This window comes from Varanus komodoensis, unplaced genomic scaffold, assembly GCF_004798865.1.
Source record: "Varanus komodoensis strain SLA01 unplaced genomic scaffold, ASM479886v1 scaffold22, whole genome shotgun sequence".
Lineage (NCBI taxonomy): Eukaryota > Metazoa > Chordata > Lepidosauria > Squamata > Varanidae > Varanus > Varanus komodoensis.
In genome coordinates this window covers 2,092,259-2,109,493 of record NW_025335606.1, presented here as the reverse complement: position 1 = coordinate 2,109,493, position 17,235 = coordinate 2,092,259, and positions in this window count along the sequence as shown.

The following is a 17,235-nucleotide window of genomic DNA, read 5'->3' as shown; positions in this document are numbered from 1 at the left end:
GAGAGAAATGGTGAGATTCCCCCCCCCCGCCCCCCACGGCATCTTGTAAAATCTCCTTTTAAAGCTTAGATAATTCTCAGTTTCTTCTTTTTAACGAGGTTCTCAATACTGCTGGGTAAACAACAGAAGGTGGGAAGATTTGAAACCTAAATATAACTGGAGCTGATGGAGTTATATTTCTGGTGCATATAAAACATGCCATCAATACCTCATTTTACTTGCTTGCAGTGTAATGGCCATTTATTGTTTTGTGTTAGATGTTCACAGAGCAAATGTTCATTCCAGGCTCCAGACAGGTCAGAAAATGGGGAGTGGGCAGGCTTCCAGTCTGCTAAGAATATTCCCAGGTAGGAGTTCCATCCCTTTTCCTTGCACTTTTCAGAAATTCAGTGTGGGAGAAACATGCAACATTTGCAGAGAAAGAAGTGTGTGTGTTTTACGTCTCTTGGTTCGGTGTCTTCAAAATGGATGTAACTATGACAAAATAAACACGTAGAGAGCTGAAATGCAACATAGCACAAATGAAGCAAAGAGTTCAAAAAAGTTCAAAAAGAGAGCAAAAATGAAGCAAAGAGTTCTGCCGCCGAATGGCCTTGTGTCTTCCTGCTGTTCCACCTTTCATCAGCATACTTATGTTGGACTTCCCCCAAGTTTCACCGATTCTGTGGATTTGCAGACTTAAAGTCTCTCTCTCTCTCTCGCTCTTTCTCTTTCTCAGTCATGGAACCATATGTATCATAATGAAAAAACCAACACTCAAAAATGTTCAATTTCTTCACAGACAAAAAAGTAAAAAGCACACATTTTCTTGGAATCTGCATATTTTAGAGGGATGTACACATTTTGGGGACCATGAACCTGGGCAACATTGACTTGGCACAAATGTGTCTGAATGCATTTGTGCCAAATTGAATTCCATCAGTGGGCAGACAAAGAAAAGAAAAGTCCCTGGCATTCAGCCAAATTTGCATGGAACGGGGTTGCCAGTGCCCATGAATCCCCTAGTTTCCTCTTAAAAAAAAAAAAAAGTGAACTGGGCTTTGAGAAGGGAATGCTCTGTTGGCAGGGAGCCCATGTTCCACTGCCAGGTGGGAGAGGGGACTAGCTGCAGAAACCAGTTTCCTCTGAGCTACTCTCCCCCTCTTGCAAAGACTTTGCCTGAAAGGACTTGCTTTCTCAGGGGTGGCCTGGTAATACAGTATATTGTCAAATATTGAGGAAGATCATTGATCCATCTAGCTCCATGTTGTTGACACTGACTGGCAGCTGCTGTCTAGGGTTTCAGGCAGGATTCTTTCCTCACCCTACCTGGGTATTTCAGGTACGGAACGTGAGGCCTTCTGCATGCAGAGCAGGTGCCCACGACTGTGCTGCAGCCTGAGTCATGAACTTCAGAGTGAAGTCCAGTATCTGATGTGAGGGAAGTCCTCCACTGCCTTCTCACTTGCCATATCTTCCAAAGATGCCCTCTCTCTCTCTCTCTCTCTCTCTCTCTCTCTCTCTCTCTCTCTCTCTCTTTCTTTCTCCATGCACACACACAGGAGGAGAGAGGGAAACAGAGATCTTAGGACTGGGACAAACCTTGTTGGAATCCATCTCTCCAAGCACTTGTGGGCTTCCTCTTGTGGTTGGCTGGGTCTTTCAAAGAAAGTTGAGCCAAGAGGAAGTTCACCAACACTCCCGGAGCCCAGGTTGCGCAGCTGACCACCTTCTTCTGTCCCAGCTGCAGTGGTCAGGGGGCGGCTGCTTCCCTGGTGGCCACTCATGAACACTTGCTCTGAGAGCGACCTTCTTCAGCCCAAGGAACAGTTGTCTTAGCTTCTTCTGCTGTGTGAGCAGATGCTGCTTCTTCAGTGTGTGGCGTCCTGCTCCTTCCATGGGCCCCATGGATGTAAGGCGCACTCTGCAGGGACTCAGACTCTGTAAATTGGACCAGAAATTTCCAGGGAGCAAAATCCATTGAATTCTCACCCATGGATGGATTTCTTGCACACACCTAATGGAGCATTATTTAAATCAGCATCTCTGTCTCTGTTTGCTAATTGTTTATTAACATGCATTCTGCCTTTCTTCAATAATGGAGCTCAAGGTAGTATGCTTGAGTTTTCCCTGGTGATCTCCCTGGGCAAATTCAGACCTGCTTAGATTCAGCCAGACAGCTGGCTCCTCTTCTTCCACCATGCCAGACTCATGGAGCAGGGGAAGATGGCTGAGTCTGTTGGGCCTCCTTTACTGGATGGCCAGCTTGGATTAGCAGCCCTTTGGCTCCCTGGAGGGGTGGAACCTGCATTTAGCATTCTGCAGCCTTGCTGCTGGCAGAGAGCTGCAACTGTGAGGCCCCTGAGGTCAGTCTGGCTGGGACCAAACTTATTGGCAGAAAGACGGTATATCAGTGTAAAAATATAGAAATAGATAATAAAATTGTTGAGATTAGTAATGGTTTTCAACCAAAACTGGATAAGGTCCAAAATAGCCCAGGCCAATGAAAGAACAAGATCTCAGCTTGCATATTATTCTTTGAAAAACATACTTTGACTTTCTGAGACTTTGTATCTTTAAATTGTATTTTAGTAATAGCTCAAAATTGAAGGCAGAAGGAGATGGCAGAGTTTGAGGTAGCTGGATGGGGTCACTGAAGAGGTGGGTGTGGGGTTGGGTGGACTCCAGGGGATGACGGAGAATAGGAGAACCTGGAGGAATGTTGCCCATGGGGTCATGAAGAGTCAGACACGGCTTTGCGACTGAGCAACAATGGCTCAAAGATAGACTGATTGTAATGCCCAGAGAACTTTGCCTTGGGTACCTCCTCTGAGTGAGCTGGTATTCTCAATCCTGGGTCTTTCTAGCTGTTTTGGAAAGAACTCCTAAGCTTCCTGATCATCTACCATGATGACTGAGTAGTGGTAGTCAAAATGCCTGGACAATTCCCAGGGTTTTATGGAATGATGTGATTCTACAAATTCCACTGACTGCTTCTGTTCTCCTACCAGTTGTGTAAGTGCTTGTTCAACTGGTTCACAAATATAATGTACAGCCAGTTACACAAACGATTGCACAAGCTTAATGCAGAATTGATTGTACAACCGTGCATGAGCAAAGATAACTTTAATTGGATTCTCGTCTTGCACACAGATCACAACATCGTCTCCCATAGACCAACATCATTTGTTCTAATGGAATGGTACAGTTGAATACTGACCTTGTTAGGGAAGGCTGTGTGGAGCCTCATGGGGACCTCATTGCAACCCTTCCCTTCCCTGGTACTAGCGAAGGGGACTCTCATGGAGGAGGTCATCTGGAGAGAGGACTGGAGATAGGAGGGAGCCAACAGGAAAACATCAAGAGCAGCTCAGATTTTCTGAGATTTCAGACAACTCTGAATGAAAAACCTAAACTTTTTTTCTGTGAGTCCAAAAGCTTGGAAAGAATGACCCTAAACCAGGTTTAGAGAGTTTACCCATCTTTAAAGTGAACTTGGAGTTGATGTATTCACTGTCACTATCCCAGGTATGCCATTTTACAAGGAATTCAAAGAGTCAAACATATTCTGCCGACCAAAAGGCCCCTGTCTCAGTTCTGCAGTGATCTGCCTCCACTGTTTCCAAGGTCAACATCTACAATCTGAGGGTTGCATTTGGAGGAATACAAACGAAAAGCATACAAAATATATGAGCCCTCCAGAAAGCTGTTTGGCATTCTCCAAGATACACACACATCAAAAGAATGGAGGCCTTAATTTACAACACGGTTTTATATTCCACAAATAATTTATTAAGATACAGAACATTCATCCTGGGGGATTTAGACGTAAGCTCATATCCTGTACAGATTGCACATTCTAGCCTCAAAATGGGAAACAAAGGAGTCACCAAAGATTATTAACACAGCTGCAGCATCGTAATAGGCGCCAAAGGTGGCTTCCAGCTGAGACGATCTCAGCAGGTCTCCCACAATCTCAGCCGGAGGGAGAATTCGTATTTGGCACAGCTGGTGCAGCTGCTGCCCTGTGGAACAAGCGGAACCGTACATTTGGCGGCTTTAATACGTGAGATGTTTTCTGTCTCTCTTGGTCAGAATTGCAGTCTTCAAAAGGATCTGATAGATTGTCTAGTGCAAATCATGCAGTATGGAATGTTTCCTTAAGAGGTCCTGGATGGCCTAGTTTCTACTCCTTCCTCCTCCCTCCCTCCCTTCCTTGCTCCCTTGTTCCCTCCCTTTCTTCCTCCTCCTCCTCCAAATTGTCCAAGGAAAGCAATGTTCTCCTAGTAGACTATTCACAAAGTGTGCAGATGTAGACGACACTTTATCAAAATGTATGGGACTTGGGGTGGCAGTAGCGCTGGAGATTATCACCTCCTTCACAGTATGCAGGATTGGAATAATGGCCACTTTCTTTCCCATTCTTGCCTTCCTCCAGATCACAGGAAATGGTAAATGGTGTCATCATAGGTTTAAAAGGGGAACCTGCCAGTCACTGCACTGCCCTCTGTCTCCCTGTATTGTTTTCGCTCTCCATAACCCCGATGGGGCACACTCCCCCTTCTACACACGCACAACATTTGAAAGGCATCTCGAGTGGACACCTGTGTTGGTGTTCCATTGCTGAGATGATTGATGCTGAAAAGCGCTGATGGTTAACTGCAAAAGTGCAAGCAACCTGGACCTCTGCCCTACAATTTGTGCCATTCCCCCCATTTTTAAATGTAAATGGTGGCCAGTTTTCCTAATGGAAATCATCATGCTGGTTGGACTTGCACCAGATCAAGTCACTGCCAGTGTAATATGGAAAAGAATTATGGAAAAGAATCAGAGGGCTTGATGGGGGAGACCCCTTACACCAGAGTAGCTACGGAGCACTAAAAGTAATCCAGGGTGCAGAATAGGTATCTGTGCAGTGGTACTCCATGCCGTGTCGTGAGCAGAGCCGGCTGGAGCTGGGGGTCAGACTAGATGGCTCAGGAGACCCTTTCTGACTCGCTCTGTTTCTATGTTCCATGTTGCAAAATTTAGGCTTACATTGAAGAAAGTAGGGAAAAGCACTAGGTCACTCAGGTATGACCTAAATCATATTCCTGATGAATATACAGTAGAGTGACAAATAGATTTAAGGAATTAGATCTAACAGAGTGCCTGAAGAACTAAGGGCAGAGGTTCACAACATTGTACAAGAGGTAGCAACTAAAACGATCCCAAAGAAAAAGAAATGCAAGAAAGCAAAATGGCTTTCTGAGGAAGCTTTACAAATAGCTGAGGAAAGAAGGGAGGAGAAAGGCAAGGGAGAAAGGGAAAGATACACCCAACTGAATGCAGAATTCCAAAGAATAGCTAGAAGTGATAAGAATGCCTTTGTAAATGAACAGTGTAAAGAAATAGAAGAAAACAATAGAAAGCTAGCAATCTCTTTAATAAAATTGGAGATATGAAGGGAACGTTTCATGCAAAGATGGGCATGATAAAGGACAAAAATGGCAGGGACCTAATAGAGGCAGAAGAGATTAAGAAGCGGTGGCAAGATTACACAGAGGAACTATACAAGAAAGAGCTTAACGTCCCTGATAACCACAATGGGGTGGTCACTGACCTCGAGCCAGACATCCTGGAATGTGAAGTCAAATGGGCCTTAGGAAGTCTGGGCAACAACAAAGCTAGAGGAGGTGACAGTATTCCAGCTGAGCTATTCAAAATCTTAAAAGACAATGCAGTAAAAGTGCTACACTCAATAGGCCAGCAAATTTGGAAAACTCAGCAGAGGCCACAGGATTGGAAAAGGTCAGTTTACATTCCGATCCCAAAGAAGGGCAATGCCAAAGAATGTTCAAACTACCACACTATTGCACTCATTTCACATTCTAGCAAAGTGATGCTCAAAATCCTACAAGCCAGGCTCCAGCAGTATGTGGACCGAGAACTACCAGAAGTACAGGCAGAATTTTGAAGAGGGAGAGGAACTAGAGATGAAATTGCCAACATACGCTGGATAATGGAGAAAGCTAGGGAGTTCCAGAAAAACATCTACTTCTGCTTCATTGACTATGCTAAAGCCTTTGATTGTGTGGATCACAACCAATTGTGGCAAGTTCTTAAAGAGATGGGAGCACCAGACCATCTTATTTGTCTCTTGAGAAACCTATATGTGGGTCAAGAAGCAACAGTGAGAACTGGACATGGAACCACTGATTGGTTCAAAATTGAGAAAGGAGTTCGGCAAGGCTGTATTCTGTCGCCCTGTCTATTTAACTTGTATGCAGAGCACATCAAGGGAAAGGCTGGGCTAGATGAATCACCAGTTGGAATTAAGATTGCTGGGAGAAATATCAGCAACCTCAGATATGCAGATGATACCACTGGAGAGGAAGGCCTGGAGGAGTGTTGTCCATGGGGTTGTGATGGGTCGGACATGACTTTGTGACTAACCACAACAACAACTCTATGCCAGGTTTTACACTGCCCCACTGTGTAATGATGCTCTCCCCTGGGGTGAGGTCCAGATTTAAGTTGGCCTAATTGCACCTTTGAACATGAAGTTGCTCAAGAGCTCCTTCCTTCTTCCCCGTGAAAATGCTGCCCGGAGAGTTAGAAAATTTCAATGAATGGGCTGGTGTCTGGTGCCAGGAATTCCCAGAGCTCTGGCAGAGGAACCTTCCATGAGGAGAACTCTCCTTCTTCATAGAAGATCCCTTTCTTTTGTGGAATGACATTCCTCTTGCGGATCCAGCTCCTGGCATTCAACGATGTAAATTACATGTGCAAGGAGACAAGTCCTGAACTAGTATTTGTCCTTTACAAACCCAAGTCATCAAATTGCCAGGTTTGATGTAATCTGCTTGTACAGCTCAAGTTTTGGGAGATTCTACTTCTGGTACGGGTGTGGGCATGCATCCGAAACTGCCTTTCTGAAAAAGCATGGAATCATGTTGTTCTTGGGCATGATAGAGCATTAATCAAAACAACATTTCAAAATCATACCAGTAAAAGTAACTAATGCAAAAGTACAACAGAAGATAATAAAACCACCATAATCTTGTGAGTCCTGTGGCATCCCTCTCCTGGAAGGCTGCAAATTAAATTGACATAACAACATGCACAAGTCATTCTTTTTAGTTTCACTGAAAGGTAGTATTGGATGTTTAAGAAATTTATTTGCAAAACCAGATAGGGAATTTCCACAAATTCCATGGCTCATTCAAATAAACACTGCAGCATAAGAACAGGAGAAAAGATATCCAGACTGAGAGAAGAAGGCCACTCTTTTACAATGTTCTATTTGCAGAGTGGACAAACAGCTGTCCACAGGGAACCCGCAAGCAGGGTGCATTCCCCAGCAACTAGTTATATGGGTAGACTGCCTCTGATACTGGAAGTAGCATAGAGCCATGAGGACTAGTCACCACTGATAGCTTCATACCCCATGAATTTGTCCAGTGCCCCTTTAAAGCCATCCAAAATGGTGGCCATCACTGCATCCCGTCGAAGTGAATTCCATAGTTTAACTATGCAGTGTGTGGAGAAGCACCAGTTTGAAGTATTAAGGAATATTACCTCCATCACCATGCCCAATTTGTGTATCTCTATCCTGTCTTTCCATGTGTCTGTTTATAAGGAGCAATCCCAACTGTTGTAACCTTTCATGATCGAGTAGTTTCTCCAGCCCCAGGAACATCTGAATTGCCCCCTTTCTGCATCTTTTCTAACATTACAGAATCCTTAATTCTTAAGTGTACTAACTGTAGATAATATTCCATCTCTAGATGCACCAGAAACATAGAAACATAGAAACAGAGCAAGTCAGAAGGGGCCTCTCTGGCCAGAAATTTGTATAGGGGTCATATAGAGGTTCTATGAGAAATGTTTGTTTCTTTTTTGTTAGGCTTTTATTCAATTTGCAACCTCAGGGCTGAGCAAAGACTCAAATGCACTCAGTGGTCAACGCCAGTACAATATGGAGCCTGCATTATTGGGTCAGAAGGAATATATTGAAATCAGGCATATATTTGAAAATATGCCTGTTTCAGAATAAGCATTTACATTTATAGAAAAATTGGCACAAATACATTTTACTTGTGGGAGAAGAAAGTACATGTTTCAAAACTGCACACAACTAATGCATACAATGGGGGTTAAATATGCATGGAAATAAGCACAATTTGTATGTGATAATGAAGAAATACACCACCAGTGCTTATTATCTGATAGAGACTTGAGTTTGAAAAGGCTTCAAGATTCAGGGAACTTTGGCAACCTTGAGTTTTGCTGATCTGCACATTCCCAGAGAAGTTTGATATTGGCAGTTTCATTTTCACTTCCTTTTTCAATCATGCATGAGTTCTCCTTTCAAAGTGCTAACCAGCTTGCTATTTCACATGCTCTGCGTTTCCCATCAACATGCTGATCAGTTTTCTGTTGCTTATCCTTATTCTCTTCAGTATTGCATATCTTTCCATGTACTGTGCGATTGGCTTAATCAGGGGAAAAATTGCAACATTGGCTTTTCTGCATGTACGGCGTGCTTTCTCTCCGGTGTTCACAAATTCTTTACGCAGCGTCATGATGATCCACTTTCACTTGTGTGTCTAACCCGCACTTTCAATGAGTTTTTTTTTTTTTTTTACAGCAGGGAAAACTCAACATTTGCTTTTTGAAAGTGAAAGAACACAGCTTCCTCTTGTGTATTTCTGCTGTAATTCTGCATCACAGTGCCACCTAAGGATTGTATAGTGGAAAAGCAAGAAGGAAAATGTTCTTTATGAAATGCCTGAATCCCAGTTCTGCGTCACAACCAAATGGGAATCCAGTGCATTCACAGCCTCCTGTAGAAATGCTCAACAGCTGTATTTGGATGTAGCACCAAGTCAGCCCTGCTCAACTGAGTACCCTCAAATGGATCATTCCTGACTCTTGTCTATGTTTCCTGGAGCAATGGAAGTGTCGGATGCGGCTTAGGGCCTGGTTACCTGAAGGAGTGTCTCCTTCCCTATGTGCCTGCCCACCCCTTAAGATCTGGGACAGAGACCCTTCTCCGGGAGCCCTCCTTGAAGGAGATTAGGAGGGTGACTACCCAGGGAAGGGTCTTCTCTGCAGTGGTGTCCCGATTCTGGAATATACTCCCCAGAGAGGTTCTCCTGACACTGTCACTTTATTCTTTTCAGCACCAGGCTAAAACCAGTTTATTTTCTCAAAGTTTTAAGCTTTGACTGTTTCCATATGGGTTGTATTGTTGATTGGTTAAGAATTTGACTAGGATGCTATGTCTTATTCCATTGTGTTTTATTGTTAAATTAAATAATAAATAAATAAATGTGGAGAAGGGGGCGCTTAGGTTCTCAGGTCCACATTGGGAAGGAATGTACTTAACTAACAGGGTTTGCTATTATGTGTGGAAGCTTCATTTCAGTATTTGTCCCAACCAGCCAAGATCAAATAGTAGCATTGGGTTTGTTGTATGAACAAATAGAATTATTAGTTTTTACTTTCTCTTTCAACTTGTTCCAACTTCTGAATGTACAAACAACCAGAACAGTTTCAGGGGCAGTTCTGGATAACAAAGCTTAAGGGATATGTGTTCTGTAAAATCTTATACAATCAGGCATGATTAACCCCTCTCAGACTAATTTTTAGCTTGGAACTCAGTACCCGGGCACTGAAAACTGGCTTTCTCATAGGGATTGATTGATTGATTGATTGATTTCATTTTTCTACCGCCCAATAGCTGAGGCTGTCTGGACAGTTCATAAAAGTTAAAAACACGTGAACAACAAAGTGAGAAAAAAAACCACAGCAATTGCAACCAAATCAGCACAGAGGTATAGCGGTGGCATAGGATAAAATGCAATATTAAAAATAAAGATTAAAAAGTTAACTGTTAAAATACTGAGAAGAAAAGGTTTTCCGCTTTTGCAAATCATATGAAGAAGCCCCTTTCAGAACACTGAATACCAGATGCACAATTTCTCAAACTTGCATCCAAGTTCAAAATGCAAACATTGTGCAAATATGATTTAGTCTTCACCTTCCATGCACACAAACTTTTGCATATAAAGTGTGCCCTTTGGCACATCCTGAGACTATTTGGTAGCGGACAGTATAGAAAAGTTTTAAATCATAAATAATAATAATACAGTTACACATATTTTAAACAAAATAAAAGTGATGCTTGATTCAGGGATGCAAATGAAGTGAAATAAATTCTATAAGCTTGAATTAGAAATTCTATTATAAATTCTATAATTCTATAAGCATTCTATATGCATCCATTCACCTTGACTTCCTGAAAGTTCTAAATATTAACTTTTTGAAAAAAATATTCAAAGTTCCAAATATACCTAAAATTAAATTATGTATTTTAAGAGAAAATGCATTTTAAAAACATGGTGCAAATTTCCATGCAGATCTTTAAACAACCACAGGAACTTCAGAATGCAGAAAACGAATATTAAGGACATCTGTGAGAGTATCAAGGCCCTATCAAGGTTTGGCACCCATTTCAAAAACAGTCGAATTAGAAGAAAAGCGTGGATGCATGAAACAGCTGCATATTTGCATTCTGTCCATGACAAATCACAAATGTGGCTTTCTTGTGTTTATCAATGACTTGAATATAATAAATATAAAACTCAAAGAGGAGAACAGGGTGCAGGCAGAAAAAAACACCTGAGCAAGCTCTATCCCGGAGGGCTTCCTTTTATAGGAACTGCTGTCTTCTTTGTTTGTGAAATGCAGTTAGCTGCTCTGTTTACTTCAAGTAATCACTTCTTCATTCAAACGACTTCACCAGTAAATAGAATATCTTAGGACATTAATTATATGGGAGAGAAGTCCACACGAAGGAGCTGTTACAATTCATTACTGTACATGAGCTATTCAGAGAAAGGAGAAAATGTAAGGCCAGAGATAATTGTTATTGCCTTGCTTTCTTGAGGTATTGGGGTAGATGGATTAGAAATGGGTTATCTTTCTCTCTGGTAATAAAGTGACTACATATACATACGCAGACAGAGCACAAAAGAGAAATGTTCACATTGAGCCAGAAAGCATTACATCAGCTCGGAGGCAAGAGGCCCACTGGGAGCCCAGCCGAGATGACAAGACGGCTCACTCATGATCTGATCCAGGCTGAACATCTCAGGGACTGGCTGTCCCCAACTGGCTGGAAGCCAGAAGTGGGGTGTGGATGACTCATTCTGAGATCGGACAATGATCTGGGTGGCAGTCAAAGTCATTTCGTGGGGGAACAGGCTACAGAAAGCAAACGCTTATCATGGTATTGTGCAATACTGTGCATGGATTTCCAGCTTTACACATGATGTTATGGGGGGAATCACGGGGTACTCACCACCCCTTGGCTATGTACGTTGGTTTGCCACCCCAGGAAAATGGCTGCTATGGGCTCCAGGTGGGAATGATCTCTAGTGATTTTCTTTGGGGCCACCCCGAAGTTGTTTCAACAGGATATTGTGCAGGTGTGCACGTACACACATGGAATCATAGAACAGTAGAGCTGGAAGGGGCCAGAAGGCCATCAGGTCCAACCTGGAGTCCTGCTCAGTGCAGGTTAAACCATCCCTCCCAGGTGGCTGCCCAGCTGCACCTTGAGTGCTTCCTTGCTGGGAGAGCCCATGACCTCCCCAGGCCGTTGGTTCCATTGCTGTATTACTCTAAAAGGAACTTTGAGTCTCTTATTCTGCAGAGGAACTACTGCTTCTGTTATTCTGAAGAACTGCTGCTTGCTCCTGTTTGGAGATGACATCTTCTATGTTTCTATTATAACATGTCAATCCCACTTTATTCCCTCCGACTCCCATAAAAAAACCTAACTCAACACAAGCTACCCATTGAATTCCCAAGGTATTTGCCATCCAGGCACTTCCCAGTCCCAGACTTGCTAAGCTTTAGCAGACTGGAGCAAAGGTCAATTATGTCGGCTTGTGCTTGAAAACCACCGAGCAGAAACTTCTGTTTGTGCAGACTGCCAAGAATTTGGCTAGGGTCAAGTAACAGGATCATAACATGATCTCGCTCGTTGCATTGCTTGCACTGGCTTCTTTCCAGGTACAAAGTGAAGTGCTGGTTGTTACCTCTTATGGCACAATTACCTGGGGGACTGCTTCATCTCTTAGGTCTCTTCGCCTTCTCTGCAATTATCAGAAGGAACATCTCTGAGGTTGCCACACGATTATCATAGAATCATAGAGTTGGAAGGGGCCAGAGGGTCATTGGGTTCAAACCCCTTGTCTGAGTAGGACTTCAAGTTCAACATCCCTCTCAGAGGACTGTTCAGGTGCATCTTGAATGCCTCCAGTGTGGGAGAGTTTCCTAGGCCATGGGTTCCAGTGCCATACTGCTCTAACAGCCAGGAAGTTCTTCCTGATGTTCTGCCAGAACCTGGCTTCCTGTAACTTGAACCTGCATCTCTGCGTCCTACATTTGGGAATGGTTGAGAACAGATTCCTGGCCTTCCAATTTGCGGAACCCTTTCAAGTACAGGAAGGGTGCTATCCTATCTCCCCTCAGTCTTTTCTTCTCCAGGCTAAACATGCCCAGTTCTTTCCGTCTCTCCTCACAGGGCATTGTTTCCAGTCCACACACAGAGGGAAAGAGAGAGAGACACACACAGCATGGCTGAAGGAACACAGATACATTTTTCATGCAGTGCTAATTTAAACACCCACAATCACATGGGTTGTGCCAGTAGCAGAGTCCTTTCCTATGGAAGCAGCATGTTTCCTCCTGGTGCCGTGAGGATTCTGCAGGAAAGTCCACACAATCAAGCACCCCCACCCCCGTGTGGTTGTGGGTCTTACATGTTATATACTTGTGTGATAGATTCAATCCATGCATGTGGTTCTCAGGGCAGGCACTGGGGCTACAAGCATCATAGAGGTGCAAATCAGGCATGGCTTGGGAAGGAATTCTCCATCATATCCCATTTGTTCTTTTGCTTGCTTTATGCTGGCTGCAATAATAATAATAATAAAGGAAATGACATTCTGTATTGCTGAATTGTCATTTGGAAAGCCATTCAATATTTAAAGAACAATGGCTCATTTTCCACAGCTGAGGAATGATTTCCACAAGGGTCCTACCCTACCGTTTACTCCAATATTTAGAACATGTTTCTACAGTCAAGTATTCCCACCAGGAAACTTTCAAGTTTAAAAGTGTGCAATTTATTTCGGTTTAACTACACTATAACAACACCCTCAAGTGAATACAGATCTGTAATCTCCGGCTATTCATTCGAGTGCTGTGTTTTCAAACTGAGAACAAGATCCTTCCAGTTGTCTAGTGGATATTTTAGTGCGGTGTAGTCCCGGAGGTCTTCTCAGCAAGAACACCATTCTCAGCTGACAACACAGTTGACCGTACATGGAATATCAGTGCAGATGCCCCTGAGAACTTGTTTACCTGATCCATTCTCCTGGGCTAAGAGTCCCCATAATTCATTTCCCATTCTGACTTGTGTATACACTATAGGGTGAATTAGCAGGAAAAGTGAATTTAAATAGAGTGGCAGAACGCAGAGGAATTTCTTGGTCCGTTCGGCACAGAAGCAGTAAGTATAAGGATGGAGTAGTTGTTGTTAGGTGCCATCAAGTCATCTCCAACTTATGGTACTTCTTTGAATGAAGACCTCCAAAATGTCCTATTTGTGACAGCCCTGCTTAGCTTTGGACATTCACTTCCTTTATGGAATCCATCCTGCTCGTATTTGATATTCTTCTTCTGCTTTTGGCTTTCTCTACCATGACCGCCTTCTCCAGTGAGTCTTGGAGTAGTTGACCATAGCGGAATTCCAACAGAACCCATGAATTGCCTTGCATGGTCAGGCCATGGCTCCATCTGGTTTACTAGATGAATGAAAGTCCCTATTTTTCATTGGTGTCACTTCCATAAGGATTTACCTGTAATATGACTTTGTTTCTACATTAGCCAGGCTTTTATTTAATCCATGCTCTGCACATACAGTGGTACCCCGGCTCACAAACATCTCGGGTCGCAAACAAAAATTTCATAAAAATTTTGACTCAGGTCTAGAACTCCACATTGGGTGGCGACCATGATCGCGGCCATCTCCCCGCCCCACCTTAAGTGGGGAGATGGCCACGATTGCAGGTTTGCTCATGCAGGGAAGACAGGTGCGATCCTGATCGTGCTGGGGGCAGAGAGATGGCAGAGACTGCGCCCACCTTTCCTGCATGAGTGCACCCATGATCAGGCCCTTCTCCCCCGCCAAGTGTGCCCACTATTGCTCCCATCTCCCCTCCAGCGTGCCCACGATCGTGCCCACCTTCCCTGTGATAAAAAATAAATTTGCAGAATGGATTAACCTTATTTACATTTAACCTTATGGGGAAATTTGACTTGGCTCACAACCTATTTGGGTCACGGCCAGAGTTGTGGAACGGATTGAGTTTGTGAGCGAAGGTACCACTGTATTTAAGCTTGGCGCCATCGTTATTTGTTTTTCGGCACCAGGTGAAGACCTTTTTATTTAAACGTCATTTTAATTGTTAACAATATTTGCTTATTTATCTGGCCAGGGTGACTTCTTTTACATTGTTATTTATTTTATATTGTTAATTTTATATTTTTATTTTTGTATTTTATTGTACTTTATTGTGTTATAAGCCGCCCCGAGGCTTTGGCAAGGGGCGGCATAGAAATTTTTTAATAAATAAAAATAAATAAATAAATTTTTAGTAGGGGTATGCATTGGACTCAAAGGAATTGCAAACTGGTATTGGGCATTTGTCGAAAGCAAAGGACCCCTGAATCTCTCCAAAGCCAGTCCCAATGCTTCAGAACAGCAAAGGACCCCTTTTCTGGGATCTGGACACAAAGACAGCAGTATCTGTGAGGTAAATAAATGCACGAATGCGACTTTCTTCCCCAACCTGTCCATGTAAAGAGAATTACAGCAGGAGAACAGGGCTGTGCGGAGGTTGCTTGGGAATAGACCTTTGTGATTGACAGGTCAAGCTTGCAATTGAATTCAGCCAGGGATCTCCATTCACAGAGCTATGCAGAAGGTGACCTGAAGTAATAGATCAACTTCCTTCCGGCCTGTTCAGTGCTGTTAGCTAGTTCTGCCTCCTCCAGCAGGGACGGCCAGTTGTGGTAGCATCTTAATGGGCTTTGAGGTTCCTGCTGCTTATCATAGCTGTTCCAAAAGAAGTTTCTTTCCTTACACCAGTCGATCCTTTCCTTTCTAATCGGGCCCAGTCCTCAATCACCTTGTCATTCCCTTCTTAGTACTTTTGATTCATTCTTGTTGCTGAGACCATCTGGAGTGTGAATTCTTGCTATCCTCAGCCCATCCCGCTTCCATATTTGACCCTAGCTGTGTAGTTTTGAATTTAAGTTGCGTTTTCTGTTTTGCTACCTGCACGTCTGTCCTCTCGTACCACTTCCATGTCCCATGGTCTGCCTGACCCTCTGTTCTTTGCAGTATGTATGTGTGTGACTATGGGTGGTGGGTACTTGCTACCTGTGAAAGCACAAACCATATGGAGACATCTTGCTGGTTCATGGTAGGTTTGGAAGAAGGGGAAAGCTTTGTGTTTCCATGCTAGCCCATTGGAGCTCTGCCCTTCCCATGCCAAGCAGGGAAGTTTGAAGAAGGTGTGTGGTCAGTGGAGAGAGGTGATATTTATTTTATTTTTATTTATTTATCGATTTATATCCTGCCTTTTTCCTACAAAGGGCTCAAGGCAGCTTACATCCTCCTCCTCCTCCTCCATCTTATCCCCACAACAACAACCTGTGAGGTAGGTTGGGCTGAGAGGCTGTGACTGGCCCAAAGCCACCCAGCATATTACCAGCATCACCCCCTGCCTTTATGCCCCTCGCAAAGAATGTGGGGCATTTTACACAGTTCTCCTCCTCTTCATTTGGGCCTTACAACAACAACCCTGCAAGGCAGTTTATTTATTTGTTTAAAACATTTATATGCCACCCAATTCTGTCACAGCACCTCTGGGAATCTCTCAATGGCGAGAAAAAAATGCAATGAAAAGAATTAAAAATAACAACACATTTAAAATACAATAACAATGAAATACAAGCAGAAATACAAAACAAAGGTCAGATAGCATTAGTTATTTTTTTTTTAAGGAAGGTTTTTACCCAGCACCAAAAAGAAAGGAAGGAAGGCCCCAGGCGTATCTCCATGGGGAGAGCATTCCAGATATGAGGAGCAGCTGCAGAAAGGGCCCTGCTCCTCACGCCCATCCCTCTCACCTCCTTAAGGGATGGCTCACACAGGAGGGCCCCCTGCGTAGATCTCAAAGCCTGGGTGGGCACATACAGGTGCAGGTGCTCCTTAAGATAACCAGGGCCTAAGCCATGCAGGACTTCATGTGTCAGCACAAGCACCTTGAATTGGACCCAGGCCACAACTGGTGACCAGTGGAGATCTCCCATTATAGGCGTTATGTTATAGTTTAGGTTGAGAGCCCGTGACTGGCCCAAAGCCTTGAGTTTCAAGGCTGAGTGAGTCTAGACCTCCGATCTCTCAAGTCCTAGTCCAGCACTCTATCTACTCTACTACATTGACTCTTGGTAGAGTGGTACATCCATTCTGAGCTTTAATCCCAGCCTTCGAAGAGCTATATAGGGTACCCATAACTGGTTCAGCGCCGTGCATAGCTTTTGAAATGTGTGGACTGCAGTCTCGAATGGATACGCTGCCTCATTAACAATGGAGACAACCACATCTGTGGCATCATTTGATTAACCAAACAAGTGTCTACAAACCTGGAAATCCCCATAAACCAGTTTTCCTGACCAGGTTGCATCTTCTAGTTCTGTTCAAGGTAACTTAAGTTCTGAAACTGAAGTCGGCTCTAACATATCTGAAGTGGTACATTGACTCACTTAGCATCCGTAAAAGCTGCCAACAAACCACAGAGGGGCCTGAACACCTTCTCAGTTTCTTCTACCCATCTGCTTTGAACTGTCCAGTGCCCCGCTCCACACCCTTTCTGCCCTGATGCACATTGGAAGGGAACTGCTACAGAGTGAACTCTTCCAGCACCACTGGACTGGAGGGCCTGAGAGGATAGGAAGAACTAGATTCACTGTAGACCCCACTTAGTAAGGCAGCCTAGGAGAATCATCGCATCCTATGCTATCAAATGCTGTTGAATGCTTGGGATAAGCTTGGGCTAAGCTTGGGCTAAGACTTGCTTATTTTAAACTTATTTTAATTGTTAAATTATTTAATTAATAGGATTTAAA